The sequence below is a fragment of the Neofelis nebulosa genome, chromosome 1 (genome assembly GCF_028018385.1).
Source record: "Neofelis nebulosa isolate mNeoNeb1 chromosome 1, mNeoNeb1.pri, whole genome shotgun sequence".
Taxonomy (NCBI): domain Eukaryota; kingdom Metazoa; phylum Chordata; class Mammalia; order Carnivora; family Felidae; genus Neofelis; species Neofelis nebulosa.
This window is the reverse complement of record NC_080782.1, coordinates 12285950-12303849: the sequence shown is the minus strand read 5'-3', so window position 1 is coordinate 12303849 and position 17900 is coordinate 12285950.

The following is a 17900-nucleotide window of genomic DNA, read 5'->3' as shown; positions in this document are numbered from 1 at the left end:
TCTCTGTGCCCACTTTTTGTTCAAAAAACAAAACAAAACAAAACATGATAATTCTATCTTTGGAACAAACACAAAGAACCTTCATCATATTCTTCCTGTTCTCCCGCCCATCACATCTCCCTCTACATGTTGCAAACTGTGCTATAGAAAACATTAGATAGATGATGTGGAGCACCTGGGTGGCTCAATCAGTGAGCATCTGATTCTTAATTTCAGCTCAGGTCATGATCCCAGGGTCATGGGATCAAGCCCCAAGTCTGGCACTGAGCATGGAGCCTATTTGGTATTCTGTCTCTCTTTCTCTCTCTTACTGTCTCCCTCCTTCTCTCTCTCCCCCCTGCCCCCTCCCCCGCTAGTGCTCTCTCTCTCTCTCTCTAAAATAATACAATAATTTTATCTACATGATAGAGAGTGAAGATGATAGATATATACATACATACACACACATACATATACACACACACACACGTATATACACACACTTATACCTCATAGGAGGGACACAGAGAGAAAGGGAGAGGTAATGTACATGTATATGCATACATACAAACCAGGATATGAGGACTAGAGATAAAATGTGGGTAAATAACCATGCTTATTTGACTTAGGTAAAATAGAAATGTTTGAATTTTCAATCCTTCTCTGTTATTTAGTGGTGAACAATTCTTCAGGTTGTCTTGGAAACGTGCTTTCCAATAGATTGGCCACCAGCCACATGTAGCTATGTAAATTTAAATTTAAATTTAAATTAATTAAGTTATGGAAAAATCAAAATTCAGTTCCCCATCTGCACAAGCCGCATTTCAAATGCTCAAATAATCTCACTTGTTCAGTGCAACTGAATACAGCATCACAGATACAAAGCACCTATACCATTGCTGTCCTTTGGACAGCAGCTGTCTCGCAATTTTTTTCACACACATATGTTTCTATCATTAAAAAAAGGACTTCATTGGACATACAAGAGCCGAAACATTCTCTTTTTTTAATTTTTTAATGCTTTTTTATTCATTTTTGAGAAAGACAGAACGTGAGTGGGGGAGGGAGAAAAGAATCTTAAGCAGGCTCCAGGCTCTGAGCTGTCAGCACAGAGCCCGATGCGGGGCTTGAACCCACAGACCGTGAGATCATGACCTGAGTCGAAGTCGGACGCTTAACTGACTGAGCCACCCAGGCGCCCCTAGCGCCGAAATATTCTTTTCTCCGAAGGAAAATTGCTTTTGTCATACTCATGTAGAAACTCTAAGCTACTCTACTGATCAATTTTGAATCACCAGGAAATAAAATTACAAAAAGCAGAGCTCAAAACCTTTGGACTTCAAATTCCAATTCTCTCCTATAATCATTGAATCATGGGGTTGAAATAGATCTTAAAGGTCATCAGATCCAATCATCCTTTCCATGCTTGCCATTGCCCCTTTAAGAACTCTGCCAAAATGCAATCCAGCCCATACTTGAAAACCTTCAATAAGACTTGCCCCTTTAAGAACTCTGCCAAAATGCAATCCAGCCCATACTTGAAAACCTTCAATAAGACTTAGCCCCCAGGATAAACCAAACCCAAACAAGATGCCCAGCCCAGGGAACTGTTAAATCAACAGCACTAATTATAGAATCACAGGTCTTGGTTGTTCATGGTTTGCTGCTTGCGATTTTCTTAAGCTGCCACTCCGCTGAGGGCGGTATGACTCTCCTTTAGACGCTTATTTAAAAGAAAAGTAATAGCTTCTGCCCAAAATGTCATTTGGCAGCCCTTTTAAAAAAAACACAGCCACTTTTCGTAAAGCACTTTTGCTTTGACAAAGCACTTGCTTACTCGACAAAACGCTCTTATCCTTTGCGAATTCTTCACCCAGCCCATGGCAAGCTCACTCTAGACTCTCGACCCTCTTCCCTGCCCCAACTTTTCATGTTCAAGTGGAGCGTGTACTGCTTGGACAGAGACACCAGAAGTCTTCCTTTTCCCTGGGTCCACTCCTGGATGGACTGTGGCTATGATGAATAATGAGGACTGAACTTGACTTACTTGTGATTGCCTCACAATCAAGGAAAACAATAGAGTGTTCACGGATGGGAGCTGAAGAGAGTATGAGATATTATAAAAGGGGATAATGTCATTATAAAGATACCGTCAGGTTTTCCTAATGGAATTGTCATGGTTTAGTTATTTCATGCCAGTAAATCTGCCTCCTTCACGGCATAGCAGTCTAGAAAATTTCTGGTTAAGAGAAAAGTGGACCTGTGCCTCTTCTGCAGTCCATAGATCATAATTAGTATTTGCAAGCCTATAAATAAAATCCAAAGAGTTTCTTCAAATACACAGCAGTAGATTGGTTCAAGAATACAATCTGTTCTCCACAAGGTAGCCAGGAAAGCCATCCTTGCAAAACATACATCAGCTCATGTCACTCCCCCGTTGAAAGCCAGACGTCTCCCTAGAATCACATTGAAGTCCTTCCCATGGCTTCGAAGGCCCTGCATGGTCTGGTCCCAGGCTGTGCCTCTAGTTGTCTATCTCGATCTTCTCTTCTCTCTGCACCTGATTCCTTGCGGTGCCCTTACAGTTCTTCAGACGTGCTGAGCACTCCCCTGACTCAGGACTTTGTGCTTGCTGGTCCCTCTGTCTGGAATGCTTCCCCGAGGTATCCACAGGGTCTCCTCCCTACCTGCAACCAGGCCTCCATGACAGTTGTCACCTCTTCAGAGAAACCTGCTATGGCCACCCATTCTTTTCCATCACCTCCCGCCGCTTACCTTGCTTTCCCCATGGGACTTATCCATACCTCGAAATGTTATCGTTCCACTTGTCTTAATATAAATCCTGTAAGGTAGAGATTTTGTCATGTTTATTCTTATATGCCACTAGCCAAATCGGGGCCTGGCACATGAGTGGGTGTTCGACGAGTATGTTTTCACAAATGCAAAAACGAGTAAACGAATGAGCACCAGCTGTCGAATGCTTCTGTCTCTGAAAGAGTTGAAAGAGTTCCCCTTTACGACACCCGTAACCCTTTTAATTACTTGACATTTTACTCTTCGCTACATTATGGCTGATTTCATTCACTGTCGTAAACCCCCAATGCCTTCCAAAGTGTTCTTTAAATACACACTCAGTGAAAGTGAATGAATGAACTGTCTACTTTGGTTACCCACAGGATCCATCCTGATGACAGATTTGACTCTCATCCTCAGGCAATAAAGGTAGACAAGAAAAATCTCATCGATTCATTAGCATTGTCATGATCACTAGCTAAGAGGATGAAGTGTCTTAGAGTCAATAGCCAGGTCAAGTCAGAAAAATCAGTGCTATCTCAGAAGGGATTGCTTTGTAGTGTCCAGGAAAAGTGGTCAGATTGCTCTATAGGTCTGGATACCAAACCGATCACTGGGCCAGTGAAGCAAGGAGCCAACTGCATCGACAAACAGACTTAAGGGAAATTGTTTATAGCTCCACCGATGTAGAAAATATTCCTCATTCATTTCCACGTAGAGAATACGAGTGACCTTAGGAACATGGGAAAGAAGGGAGCTAGACATGTCCCTTTGTGACGTGCACCTGGTCCCCTCTCCTATTCTAGGTTCAACTGGCCCCCGCTTGGGAGACTGTTCCTGTTCATGATCAAAGCAGCTACAATGCACAGTGGACTTTCCATGCCTTTTGTAACAATGAGCTTCCTCTCAAAGGCCAACTGACTCCAAGTTCCTGATTTTCCAGCAACGTGAGAAGCAGGCCTGGGATAAGACTAGTTCCCCTGAGGAAAACAAAAATAAAACCTAGCCAACACGTAAAAACACCACACCTCAAAGAGACAAGTCCTCATGGCAGGTCAAACAGATAGAGGTGTTCAGGCCATTGAGGAGTAAACCATTTGGATTTGCCTTTCTTATCTCCTATACCGTGGTATCACCATCTGAGAGCTTACAGAGTGTCTTTATACATCACGTGGTGTTCCACCGAAGCTGCCCCTGGCCAAGGAATTCATCTCCAAGCTAAAGAAACAAAGCCGCAGACACAAAGCTGAAGACACGGTATGCATTGGCCATACCCACCATCTTCCGATAGAGGTAGTGTTACGAAAAGCAACAGCCACAAACTTCCAGTTATAAAATAAATAAGTCCTAGGAATGAGAAGTACAGCATAGAAAATATAGTCAATAACATTGTAAAATCTTCGGTAACAGATAACTGCTCTACGTTACACTACGGTAGTAAGCATTTTGGACTGTATATAATTGGTGAATTATTGTGTTGTACATTCGGAAACTGCGATAACGTCGTATGTAAACTACACTTCAATTAAAAAAAAATTGGGGGGCACCTGGGTGGCTCAGTCGGTTGAGCGTCCGACTTCGGCTCAGGTCAGGATCTCACGGTCGGTGAGTTCGAGCCCCGTGTCGGGCCCTGTGCGGACAGCTCAGGGCCTGGCGCCTGCTTCGGATTCTGTGCCTCCCTCTCTCTCTGCTCCTCCCGTGTTTACACTCTGTTTCTCTCTCAAAAATAAATCAAGATTAAAAAAAATTTTTTTTAATTTTTTTTAATTTTAAAGGCAACAAGAAAACAACCACCACAACTAAGACATGATCTAAGTAATTATAGGCTAAGCTATTTGGACTAATTCCCCTAAGGAAAACAAAAGCAAAACCTGGCCAAAACATAAAAACACCAGCGTTTATAAACCTCCTGGGAACACGTGGGCAAGAGGGGATCCCAAGCAGGACTAAATCCAACATCCTAGGTCCATGGCCATGGTACCATTTAATTACACTAAAACTCGCCCTGTAAATACTATCCATGCTGGGGTGCCTGGGTGGCTCAGCTGATTGAGTGCCCAACTCTTGATTTCAGCTCAAGGCAGGATCTCACAGTTCGTGGGTTCAAGCCCTGCGTGGGGCTCTGTGCTGAAAGCTCAGAGCCTGCTTGGGATTCTCTCTCTCTCTCTGTCTACCCCTCCCCCACCCACATGCACACACGCCCTCTGTCTCTCAAAGATAAATAAACAAACTTTATTTTTAAAAATAAATTAATTCATTAAATTTTAAAAATAAATACTAACAGTCCTATAAGGTGAACACTGGGCTCATCCCCATCTTACAGACCAAGAAACTGAGGATTGAGTATCTGAGAGTCATCATTTGTTCTGGTGTAGATAAGCTTCAAGTTCAGTTCCATCTTACTCCAAATCACCAGAATATTTGATAAGTCCCTAGAGTCTGTGACCTCATGGGCATGAAATATTACTCTTTTGAAAATCCAAGGAAATAAGCTGCTTCAGCGACTTGTTCTCCTCCAACATGTAAGAAATTGTAAGTCGTTTCTATTATCCAGGCTGAAAATCTCAACACAACTCCCAAAACGCAGTCAGGCCAACACCTCACTGTTCTCAACTCAATACGTCTTCATTTTACAACCGAGTATTTACGACATGCTGATTACAGACCCACTTGATGAACTCCCTACTTGGTTGAAGGAGAAAATCAAGAGGCTTCTGTTAAGAAAGGGCAATGTGTTACAAACACATGCTCGCAAAGGGTAAGCAGGGTGACCTTGCCATGACCTCACTTCAGGAAAGCCCACTCCGGTGAGGGTAGAAAGATGACCAGGAAATGCTCTGAGCCTTAGGGAAGACTGTTCACATGAATGGGACAGCAAGTGCAAAGGCCAGGAGGTCGGAAAGGAGCTGTTGTGTTTGAAAAGTAAGGAAACGAATAGGGCCACGTACCCGGCTGTGGCAAGTTTACGGGGAAGAACGGGAATATGAGATGCTCAATATGAGAATATGAGAATATGAGTTGGCTAAATCCCATCTACATCACGTAGGGCCTTGGGGGTATTGCTAGGGAATTCAGAGTTTATTCTAAGAGTTCCGAAATGAGAGGTGATCAAAAATTGAACTCCAGAGTTTACTTCATTTTTAATTAATATTATATATATGAAATGTATACGTCATAAACTTAGTTCCGCTTTGAGCTTTTACAAAAGCTTATTTTTTTATTTCAAAGACTAGCACATTTTAATAATCATGCAAGGGGTCCAGTTGCTGTCTGCCCCCCCCCTTACAAGATCAACTAATTGATTGCCTTGAAACACTTTACAGTGAATTTATGAATTCACCATTTGATACTTTCTAATTTTTCAATCGTCTGCAAAATTTTCCCAAGTACTTCTGTAATTATGAATATGTTGTAAATACAGCGATTCTTAAAGTCTCTTAAATGTCCCAATAACTGTATTTAAGCTTAGTATGATTTCAAACAAATCACGAACATAAAATAATTGCTCATCTAATTTTTAAACTGAAATCATGATAAGCTATTGCCATTCTAACACAGCAGATATTCTTTTCATTTAAAGCTTTTTTAAATTTTATTTCTGATGTTTATTTTTGAGAGAGAGACAGACTGTGAGCGGGGGAGGGGGAGAGAGAGAGGGAGACACAGAATCGGAGGCAGGCTCCAGGCTCCGAGCCATCGGCACAGAGCCCCAGGCGGGCCTGGAACTCATTAACTGCCAGATCATGACCTGAGCCAAAGTCAGGTGCTTAACCGACTGAGCCACCCAGGCGCCCCCCTACAGCAGATGGTCTTAAACATTACAGATACTAACAAATGCAGACATCTTACGTGAAAGCTGTGATGAGTTTTCACTTTCTTCATGTCTATACGTCATTCTAAACCTCCCCGGAGTCAAAGGGGCTTATCCACTAAGGAAAAAATTGTATCAATTCGAACTGCTTTTTTTTTTTTTTCAGGCTTATTGAAAATTGCATATATTTAAAGTACATCCAGGGTGATGATTTAATGCACGTATACATTGTGTAATGATCACCACAATCAAGTCAATTAACATATCCATCACCTTACACGGCCACCTTTTTGGGGCGCTTGGTGAGAACACTTAAGAGGCTCTCTCTCGGCAAATTCCAAGTATACAATGCGGTATTCTTAACAATAGCACGCTGTACGCCGGATTCCCAGAACTCACTCATCCTGCTGAACTGCAACTCTGTGTCCTTTGACAAGCATCTCCCCATCCCCACCCCCACCCCCAGCCACCGACCGCCACCGTTCCCTTCTCTGTCTCCACGAATTCAACTTTTGTTTCCAACTCCACGCCGAGGGGGATCACACGGCGTTTGCCTTCCTCTGGCTCGCTTATTCGCTTGGCATAACGTCCCTCCGCCAGGTTCGCCCGGGTTGTCACAAATGGTGTCAGCCATAAAAAAGAAGGAAACCCTGCCTCCTCCGACAATCCCAGGCTTGCTTTCTCAGGGGCGCAGTTAGGATTTCTTGGCACACTGCTCACTAACCAGACCCAGATTCTGGGTGTTGTAATACCCGGAACTACAGACACCCAGGGCAGGCCTCCCTATTCCGACGGCCAAGCCAGGTCCCGTTATGTAGTACTTACCAGAGCTAAGAAGTGTGCCCCAGAGCCACCTACTCTGCCCGTTACTTTAATCTCCAGCCTCCATCCCGGTGGCTTCTCCACTTGATTGCGTTAACGGATCAGTGTACCGGCTTCCCTGTGTCCCCACTTCTTGTCCTGCTCTTCCCATCTTTAGAATCACAACCCTTAGGGGCGCCTGGGTGGCTCAGTCAGTTGAACGTCCGACTTGGGCCCAGGTCGTGATCTCGTGGTCTGTGAGTTCGAGCCCCGCGTCGGGCTCTGGGCTGACAGCTGGGAGCCTGGAGCCCGCTTCGGATTCTGTGTCTCCCTCTCTCTCCGCCCCTGCCCCGCTCATGCTCTGTCTCTCTCTCTCTCTCTGTCCAAAATAAATAAACATTAAAAAAGAATTTAAAAATTTTTTTAGAATCACAACCTTTAGAGAGCTTAAAGTAACATCAAATTGAATTCTGGAATTCCTTCATGGCTTTATCCACCAAGAGCAGTGAGAAGTCATTGAATGATTTTAAACAGGGGTGTGATATGAATAGCTTTATTTTATTTATTTTATTTTATTTTATTTTATTTTATTTTATTTCATTTTATTGAGAGAGAGAAACAGAGGGAGAGTGGGGGAAGGGCAAAAAAAGAGACAGACACGGAATCCAAAGTGGGCTCCAGGCTCTGAGCCTTCAGCACAGAGCCCAACGCAGGGCTCGAACCCACAAACCGTGAGATCATGACCTGAGCCAAAGTCAGACACCTCACCGACTGAGCCAGCCAGGTGCCCCCTTTTTATTTTATTTTATTTTATTTTATTTTATTTTATTTTATTTTATTATTTATTTATTTTTTTGAAAGAGAGAGAGAGAACGAGCAGAGGAGGGTGAGAGGGAGAGGGAGAGAGAGAGAATCTTAAGCCGACTTCGTGCCCAGTGTGGAGTCCAATGCAGGGCTCTACATGGGGTTCCATCTAACTGCCTGAGATCATGACCTGAGCTGAAATCAAGAGTCAGATGCTTAACTGACTGAGCCACCCACGTGCTCTGGAATAGTTTTACATTTTTAAAATATTAGTCTGCAATGTGGGGCAAAATGAGTTAGAAGGATACAAAGTGGATTCAGAGAGACCATTTTGAGGCTCTTGAAGTATTTCAGGCAAGAGAGTGCTTTGTGATTCAAGCTAAGGATTCCATCTATCTCTACACCCGTGACTGAGAATGGCCCTCCTCTTTGAGAAACGCTGTCTTCTTCCACTGAGGGCCATGCCCTGTGGGGGGAGACAAGTGGAAATTAAAAGGGAAGAATACAACCAACACCCCTCCGGTCTATGGGGTGTTGCACCTAAGAGAGGTAGGAATCCAGCAAAGAAAGACACTGAACCCAAAATAGGTTCATAGAGTTTCAAATGTTGCCCATTGGATGTAAGGGGGGTTGCATATATTTATGTGTATAAACACAGCTGTGTCTCCCAGCTGTGATGGGACAGATGGGAAATAACAGTATCTGCAAATTCTTCTGCACTTCTACGCGTATTATATCATTTTCTTCAAATCTATGAAAGGAAGGAGACTTATTATTAATCACATTTTTATACGAAGACATCAGGGCATAGAAAATGTTAACTAGTTAGTTCAAGGCAATGTCCAAATATGTCTTTGTACACACACACACACACACACACATACAGAAGACAGAGCTAGGACTAGGGTTTCTGAGAGTATTTCTTACTTCAGGCATCTACTCATATGGTTAAGGCTTTTTAGTCTGGAAACTTCTCCTCAAAGCCATCCTAGCAGGCAGATCTCTAGCTATTAGATTTTTTATATTATAAAAATAGTATAAAGGCTTACTAGTGCTCGACACTGTATGTGGGAAAAAATGAAGCCTGTAGGATTTCTGTTTTGTTCATCATTTTGTCCCCTGTGCCTAGCGCTCAGCCTGGCGTCTATTCAGTGTTTGATAAACATTTAAGCAGATATTGGTGGTTACGTATGTCCCACCTATGTATGGAAGTCATTTGGGGGGCACAGGAAATTCCAAATAAGAGTCGATTCTTGGGCTCAATTCCTGCAGCGTAGCTGCTAGGTGGGCAGCCCCAAAGCCCTCTCCTCTGGCTCAGTTGTGCTTCCCAAGTGTTGACTCCTGTAGGAAGATACTGGTCTTCCTGCTTCTCAGGCTTGCCCTCATTCCCTGACATTTTGTGATTCTTCCTTTATTCTTCTCTTCCAGTTAGCACATGGAATTGGTTGGAAGTATCATCCTCCCTCCTGTGGAAATAAATGAAGGCCAACCAAGGGAACACAAGCAAAGACAACTGAGTGAGAGCTTGCTGTAACAAGAAAATATCACTTCTCGTTTGGCAGGGACTCAAAGGCAAGCAGAGAAGTGGGAATGTTTTCTGGTGGAAAACAGGGAAGGCTTCAGAGAAGCCCCCACTGGAGGCTCTTCATGCAGAGAAGCTGGAAAAGAGCTCATGAGAAGCAGGGAGCCCTTGGTGATCGGTTGGGGTGCATGTTGGGCTGTCTCCAATCGGTCTTAGGTTCGTAGCAGTGACCAAAACTGGGGAAACTGTCCGTTATTAAGCAAGTTCCAGCCACTTGGGGTCAATCGGTACAAGAGTTATTGTTGGGCTTCCTGAATTGTTGCTAGAGCTAGTGGTCTGAATTTCTAGAAGTCTGCCATAGACGGCAGACTGGCTTCCCGGGCTGGTTACCATAGATAATGGGCCATATACCTGGGCTGGTTGAGCAGACTGCGGGTCACAGCTCCATTTTTAAGCATGGTATGCCTGTAGCCCATTGGTCTAGTCAGTCTTTTACTGCTGGTCTGAATTCTGATCTTAGGCTCATCAGAGCTGCCTTACCTCCATCTTCTTAATAAGGCTTAGAACAGCAGAACTATTGCATGTAACTTGCTTGCAAGTATAACCTCTTTCTCCTTTGAAACCTGATCAGAAAGGAAGGCTGGGTCGAGAAGTAATTTAAATATCAGGAACTCACGATCATCCCATCCCCGTGACCCCCTGCTACTGTCCTCAGAAAAAGCGTGGGCACCTATGCTTTCTCTCTTTCCAGAACAAATGTTCTTAACCATCAGCTTCTCTACTTGAAGCAGACCCGGGGATGTGTTGGCCAGATGACCCTTCGAGGAAGAAAGGAGGACTTGCTCTCGTTTGCAGGAAAAACAGCAGACAGCTTCACTGTCAGCTCCTTCAGGTTCTCAGCCTGCTCAGAACCTCCTCACCCTAGGTCATGCCCTTCTGGGGGCAGCCCATGTCCAGGAACTGAGCGAGGCAGGGGTGTAAAGACACCGCCATTTTGTCCTGAGGAGGACAACTTTGAAGGAAAGGCTCTCCCCAGGGGACACTGCCGGATAGGCCAAGACTTCTCAGAACTACAGCACCATTTCACTGTTTCCCCTACCAGTCTCCCACTTCCTTTCACAACTGCTGATTCCTAATAAAATCGTGCACCCCAAATCCCATGTGAGTTTTGGGAAAAACCAATCTGTACCTCTACCCTCAGAGCCTGTCTGCCATTGGCTCCAGACTCTTAGCCCTACAGATGAAGAGGCTAGTCAAATAAATATGAATACACTCTCTGTTCACAGCTTCACCCCTCACTTCTTTAACTTAAGCCTAGGAGTAAACTCTCTCTCTCTCTCTTCTCTCATACACGTGCACGTGCGCACACACACGCACACACACACACACACACACCAGTCTAACCATTGCGATCAACCTGTTCTCTGATTAATTATGTAGGTAAGCAAGACCTAAAACACAGATGAGCAAGTGCTAGCTCATAGTCTGTCATTGGATTCCTGGTAGTCAAGGATTGAATTTAAAAGCAGAGAAGAGTCCGTCCATTTCTCCTCTATGGAAGTAATGGGGCAGCTGGGTGCTCTCCCAGCTCCCCTGTGCCCTTTAACCTGAGATATGAGTGTAACACCGAACCCAGGATAGCCTGGCCAATAATAGAAGAATAGAAAAGTGGAAGAATGGAAAAATCAATAGAAAGAAAGAAGGTCAGATTTAGCCAAGTCGTTACCGCGAGTCATTCCTGATTTACGGTTTAACCCCCTGTCTCAGAGTCTCATCCCACAGCAGGAATTTAGCACGAATCCTTTGAGCTCTGAGCTGGTTGGGGAGCTAGGTGTCTGGGCTTCAGATGGTGCATACGCAAAACCATGGGCAATCATAGTCTGTGGCTCCAGACAGCTACTGGATTAAGGAGAAACTCTGTTCATTGGCGCTAAATTAAACATGATCCAAATCCTCACATGACTAATATTTTGTACTTTTTTTCTCATCAAAAGGTGATTTATTGAGTAGGCGAAATGGATATTGGGAGCAAATAGCAAAGTGAATGAGCATGAGTGTGGAGAAGAAGGAAAATGCACTGCTTCAGCCTCCGTTTGCTAGTGAATCACCCCCTCTAGAATTATCACCAGCAATGAGAAAATACATCCATCAAGCAGACAGTATGCTGGCGAGTCTGTGAACAAAAGCCAAAGAAACAGCCACTGCCTCCTGTTTTCCCAATGAGAAAGCATTCCAAAATTCAGAGAGCTAAGACACGGGTCCCCAGTTGTTCATATTACCCTCAAATGGAACCTCATTACTATGAGTCATTATGTTCCAGTAGCTTTATTTCTAGGGCCTTTAAGCTGCAAGACTGTGAGTATTTCATCCAACATGAACAGGCCTGGGATAACTTGTGGTTTGAGGCATTATAGAATCGCAAAAGGCAACCTAAATCACTTGGAGAACATCAAGTCAAATTAGATCAAGATGGCCTACTGAAAATACAGACTGCTTCCTCTCCTGTTCCAAGTCCCCAGAAAGGCGAGACACGGGGAAAGTGTGTGTGTACAAGAGATTAATTGCTTATCAGCATTAGGGGAAAAAAAAAGATCTATCAGTACACTAGAAATGTGGCTAAATCCCAAGAGATAGAAGGTAAATGAGGTTGATTGCATGGAGTAAACAGAAGCCCAAAACTCGGCCCAGGATAAGGAAACTACAAAAAACAGAGCAGAGGTGGGTATGTTCTAAGCCTGGATGTGGCTGTTACGGGTTGCTAGGGAAACCATCAGGGCTACAGAATCACATTTGGAGCATTTAGAGCAGCCTGGTGGGTCCGCCCTGCGTTCACCAACCCTCTGGGCCACACCTCCAATTCAACCAGAAGAAAGCATTTTCCCTTTGACTCTAGCAGTGAGTTCCAATGCTCAGGTTGAGGAGGCTGGTCAGTGCCAACACTAACTTCTGACAAATGAGAAAAAAAAAAAAAAAAAAAAAAACAAGAAAAAAGGCCAAAAGACAGAGTAACCAAACGCTCCAGCAGGGAGCATCCCAGCCCCTTCCAAAATCCCCAGAGGCAAATTGCAGCAAACAGACATAATCACCCAGGTGTAAACGGGGAATCTCAAATCGTAAAGATGAATACATAACCAAGAAACAGAAAATATTTAAGGAAAAGCGACACTTTGAAAGACAAGCACAAAGGGCAGCAAATAGAAGAAGGTTCACAACGGAACCAAACAAGAGAGGATTTCAAATGAAGTATAATTAATAACTTCAGAGTTAGAAGAGAAGTTATCTTACCTATGAAATTACAAAGGAGTTATTTTGACCATTAGAGATCTTGGAAATAAAAGAACATAATTATCAAAATAAAAATCTCAACTAGACCAAAATATCAAAACAGACACCCCTGAGGAGTAAGTTACTAAGCTGGCAGACAGAGCTGAAAAATTCTCTCAGAATTGTGTACAGGACGAGAGAAAAGGAAAAGATACATCATAAACGTCTAAAACATGAAAGATACTTGCAAGGGTTTGAAAATCCATTGAAACAGAGAAATTGAGCGCAATCTGGGTCAAAATTCCAACAGAACTTTCATTGAACTTGACAAGTTAATTATAAAACGAAGAAAAAATGCAGAATGAAAAAGAACAATTGAAGGAATTTGACCTGCCAAATATCAGAACAAGCTTTCAAGTTCTGTCAGCTCGCACAATATGGTAATTGCATATAGTGAGTCTTGATACATGAACAAACATAGATGATTATCAAATGGGGGGAAGAATGGAAAGCTCATATTAAGATACATTTCACGTGGGGAGTTAATGCAATAAATCAGAGATCCGAACTACTCTCCATCTGAGAAACAGCTTCTGACTTATTACTGTGCTTGGGCAAAGACTGAAAGCCTAACCATGGGACATCAGAGGACCATGTAACCTGAGTTTCCCGTGGTGAGCCAAGACTTGCCTTATGATGGGGCGTGCACGGAAGTAATCTATCATCAAATGAAAATGATGTTATGATAGCAATGTAATGTGTCAACTGGACTAGGCTGAACCTCATTCCCAGAATTCCCTTACTTGTATGTTTCTGGTTAAGGTGAGTCACAGGGGAGATTCTTGAGACCTCTGAAAGACTGCAGAGAAGCAGCAGCTTTTTGTAATATATATACATTGTTACTGATCTATTGATTCACCTTGTTAGCAAGATAAAAGGTCATCAAAGCCAGGTCTCAGTTTGTCCTCATGGGGTTCCAGCTGAGGCTCACCAGGGTTCAGTCTGCTCATGATATTCCATTCCTGTCTGCCTGCTCTGTGGATTTGCAAGGACAACAGCCTTCCAGAGAATGCTCCCCCTTGCATTAGCATAATAAACTCCTACTGGTTCTTAACCAGTTGGGTGCTGATTGATACAGGTTTTTAAGACACCAAGCTCAAGCAAACCCAGGAGGAACAAATAAAGGACTTCTGGATTATGAGCAGGTGGCTCAGACTTCTTCAACACCCACTGCCCGTGGAATTGCCTCCGGTCCCTCAATCCACACCAGTGGCCTCCTAAGATGTTTCTTATGCCCAACGGACTAAAGAAGAAAAACTTCCATGTGATATGCTGGCACCACCAGGAAAAGAGAAGCTACCGCACCACAGCCCCACTCAGGGCTGACCCCAGAGGACAAAGCCAAGGACAGTCCTCCACTGGGCAGACATTTGAACAGTGCACACCCACTGTGGCTGAGGCGAGAGATGGCCAGAGGTGTGGCTCTGCATTGCTTCACGGGCCATTTCTCGTGGGGTGGCTGGATGGTCAAGGACTTGGACTTCGGCAGGGACTTCCACGTTGGGAAGGCTGCTGGTGAGGAAATCCGGGATAAGGTATGCGTACCGAACTCTCAGAGCGTGAGATAGCTGTGTCTCGTGTAAATACCCACCAAAGGGCAGCCACTGCCGGGGAAAAGCTTTATATCAGGTGGAAAAAATGACTTGTGCTGCGGACGTCAGTCACCTCCCTCAGACTCACAGTCTGGTTGTCCACACGTCATCTTCTCACCTTTATCCCATTATCCTCTGCTCCCTTGTCCTGATTTATTCCCTTTCCCCCTTAGTCTTTCTCATGCTCAATACACACATATTTACTTCTCTCTACTCACACTGCCCTATCCGGGTCACCGTCAAATCCCACCTGGACACGGCAATCACTTCTAACGGACCTGACATTTTTTTTTCCTCCCCCTTACTGTCCACACTGCCACCAAAGCGACCTCCCTTGAACAAAAGTTGAATTTGTCGCTCCTCTTTTTAAAGTCTCCTGCAGCTCCCCTTTACCCTTCATGTAAAACCTTCAAATGCCCTTTGTGATACATCCCCCACCGGCTCCCCACCCCACCTCAGCTTGGAACACCTCTAGGCTCCAGGCATACCAAACTTCCTTCCGTCCCTCAAACCGCACCACACTCCACCCTGGAGGCCTTGCGGTGCATCGCCCCACCGCCTGGAACATTCGCCCCACCTAACCTCTTTCTCCAGTCGCTTCTGTTTGTCCCCCAGTCCCAGGATAAATGTCGCTTCTTCTGGAAGGCCTTGCCTCAGCCTTCCCCCTTTGTGATGGCCCCACGGCCTCTTCTCTTCTTCATATGATAACTATCACTGTCCTTTTCTTTTTTTTTTTTTTTTTTTCTTTTTTTTTTTTTTTTCAACATTTTTTATTTATTTTTGGGACAGAGAGAGACAGAGCATGAACGGGGGAGGGGCAGAGAGAGAGGGAGACACAGAATCGGAAACAGGCTCCAGGCTCCGAGCCATCAGCCCAGAGCCTGACGCGGGGCTCGAACTCACGGACCGCGAGATCGTGACCTGGCTGAAGTCGGACGCTTAACCGACTGCGCCACCCAGGCGCCCCTCACTGTCCTTTTCTTACACGTACCCATTTAATCGTTTATTGGGGAATAGCGAAGCATGGAGTTTTAAGAGCGTGGTCGTGAGTCGGCCTGCCTGCGTGTGAATCCCACCTCTGCCTCTTACCAGCTCTCTGACTTCAGGTAAATTCTGCCAGTAGTGGTGTTCAGCTGGCGTGAGGATGAAGTGAGTTAATGACACACGTGAAGCACTTATAACAGCGCCAGGCAGAGCAAGGTGCACTTGCCACACGAATAGATAAATGAGCGCCTGACGTCTTCCAACAGTCGCAAAGCGAGTCAGTGCGGACGGAAGCTGAGCCGGGAGACCGAGCCTCCTGTCTGCTCTCGTGTTGCCTTCCCTACAATCGTGCTTCTCAGGCTAACACGAGTTCACCCCCGGGAAAGCACGTTGATAGGCTCAGATACCCCCCAAGCCCCAACACAAACAGGGTTCACCTTCCCTGAGCATTATTTTTTTTTCAACGACGAGCAATTTAAAAGGTTATTTCTTCCCTGGGAAAGGAAACATAACGCTCACCTGAATTTGTAAAGAAACGTAAGACCGGAAATAAAATGTCCAGCTTCTGCGCTTGCCTCACCCCATCCGCCATTCCATCGTTGCCCTTCGTCAACGAGCAAGGCTGCCACACACAACCGGAGACGACACTGGCCGCCAGACTGTTGCTGGTGCCGTTGCCTGCAGTCACGAGCAGCACAACATAATTACCTTCAGAGCCCTTGACAGCGCTGGGTAGCACCACAGGTATTGTTTTGATTGGAATTTGGTCCACACGTATGTGAGGATCACTTGGGCTCCCAAACGCCATTGGAAGACGCATTTTCTTCCGCATTATTTGGGGTTACAGATTCTTTTAAAGACTACCTTGCAGCAAAAGGATCAGCTGTTGAGCACGTATATGTCGCTGCTTAACGTTAATTTCAGGCCACCTGGTAACAAATAGTAAGCCCGTCATCAGCGGCTACACACAGTCGGCGTCATCCATTTCCACGTGCGGTCACGGCGGTGGCTCCTGGAGGAGGTGAGCAGAGAAGAGAAGAAAATTGTCCTAAGAGAGCAGGTTTCTCACGGCACCACGGCTGACCTCTGGGGTGAGAACTTCGTTGTGGGGGCTTCTGTGCATGGTGATGTTTCGCAGCATCCCTGGCCTCTACCCACTAAATGTCAGCAGTACCTCCCCCCTCTAGTGTGACAACCGAAAGGGTCTCCAGACCTGGCCAAATGTCCCTTGGGGGACACAATCACCCCCAGTTAAGAAGCACTGTAGCAGAGCCAACAGAGCCCAGATGATGAGACACAATGTCTTTTCAAAGCAGCCAACATTCTCTTTTGAGCCTTCTGTGGCTTCAAAAAGAAAATAAATTCTGGGACACCTGGTTGAGCGTCCGACTGCAGCTCAGGTCATGATCTCACGGTTCGCGGGTTCGAGCCCCGCGTCAGGCTCTGTGCTGACCGCTGGGAGCCTGGAGCCCGCTTTGGATTCTGTCTCTCTCTTTCTCTCTCTCTGTCCCTTCCCCGCTCACGCTCTGTCTCTCTCTCTCAATAACAAACATTAAAAAACTTTTTTTTAATAAATTAATTAATTCTGCTGTAGACTATTTGCCAGCAACAAAACGCAAACCGTCCTCCATGTTACAAGAGTGGTTTTCAACGTCAACAAAGACAAGGTGTGAGAAAACCTGCTTTTTCTGGAGCCTCTCACTAGTCTTGGACTGGGATCTAAATTCCATTCCTTTTGAAAGAAGTCACTTGGAAGGGTCGCTTACTTTTTTTTCCCCACATGCCAGAAATCGTAGATAAGGCCTTTTTCATACTATTACTTTCAAAAGGCCTCAAGGAGCAGTCTGATCTTCCGTCATTCCTGAGCCGAGAGTCATTTTCTTGGCTTCCGTAGTATTGGCCAGGAGTGCTAACCTGCCAGGCGTCTCAGCAGCGTCTACAACTGCTCTTTGGAGGGACCAGAGTTGACCTTCGGGGACACAGATCATTCACCTGAACTTCAAGGGCTGACCTTATTTCAGAAGGATCCCATGAGGTCACATCAATAGCTTCCTTATTTAATTCCAGCTGAATATGTTGTTAACAATATTTGTGACCCCAAACTGAAATCGGGTTGTGAGAAGAGCCGTCAAAGACATTCCGTCTGTTCCACCGACATCCCTTTCCCTAAGAAGATCTGCATTTTTTTTCTTCATCGCCAAGAATCCATGCAGCTCTGGTGGGGCCCACCTGGTCCCCAGGCTCGTCTATATTCTGTTTCTATGTTTAGGTTTTGCTTCAAACCTGAGGA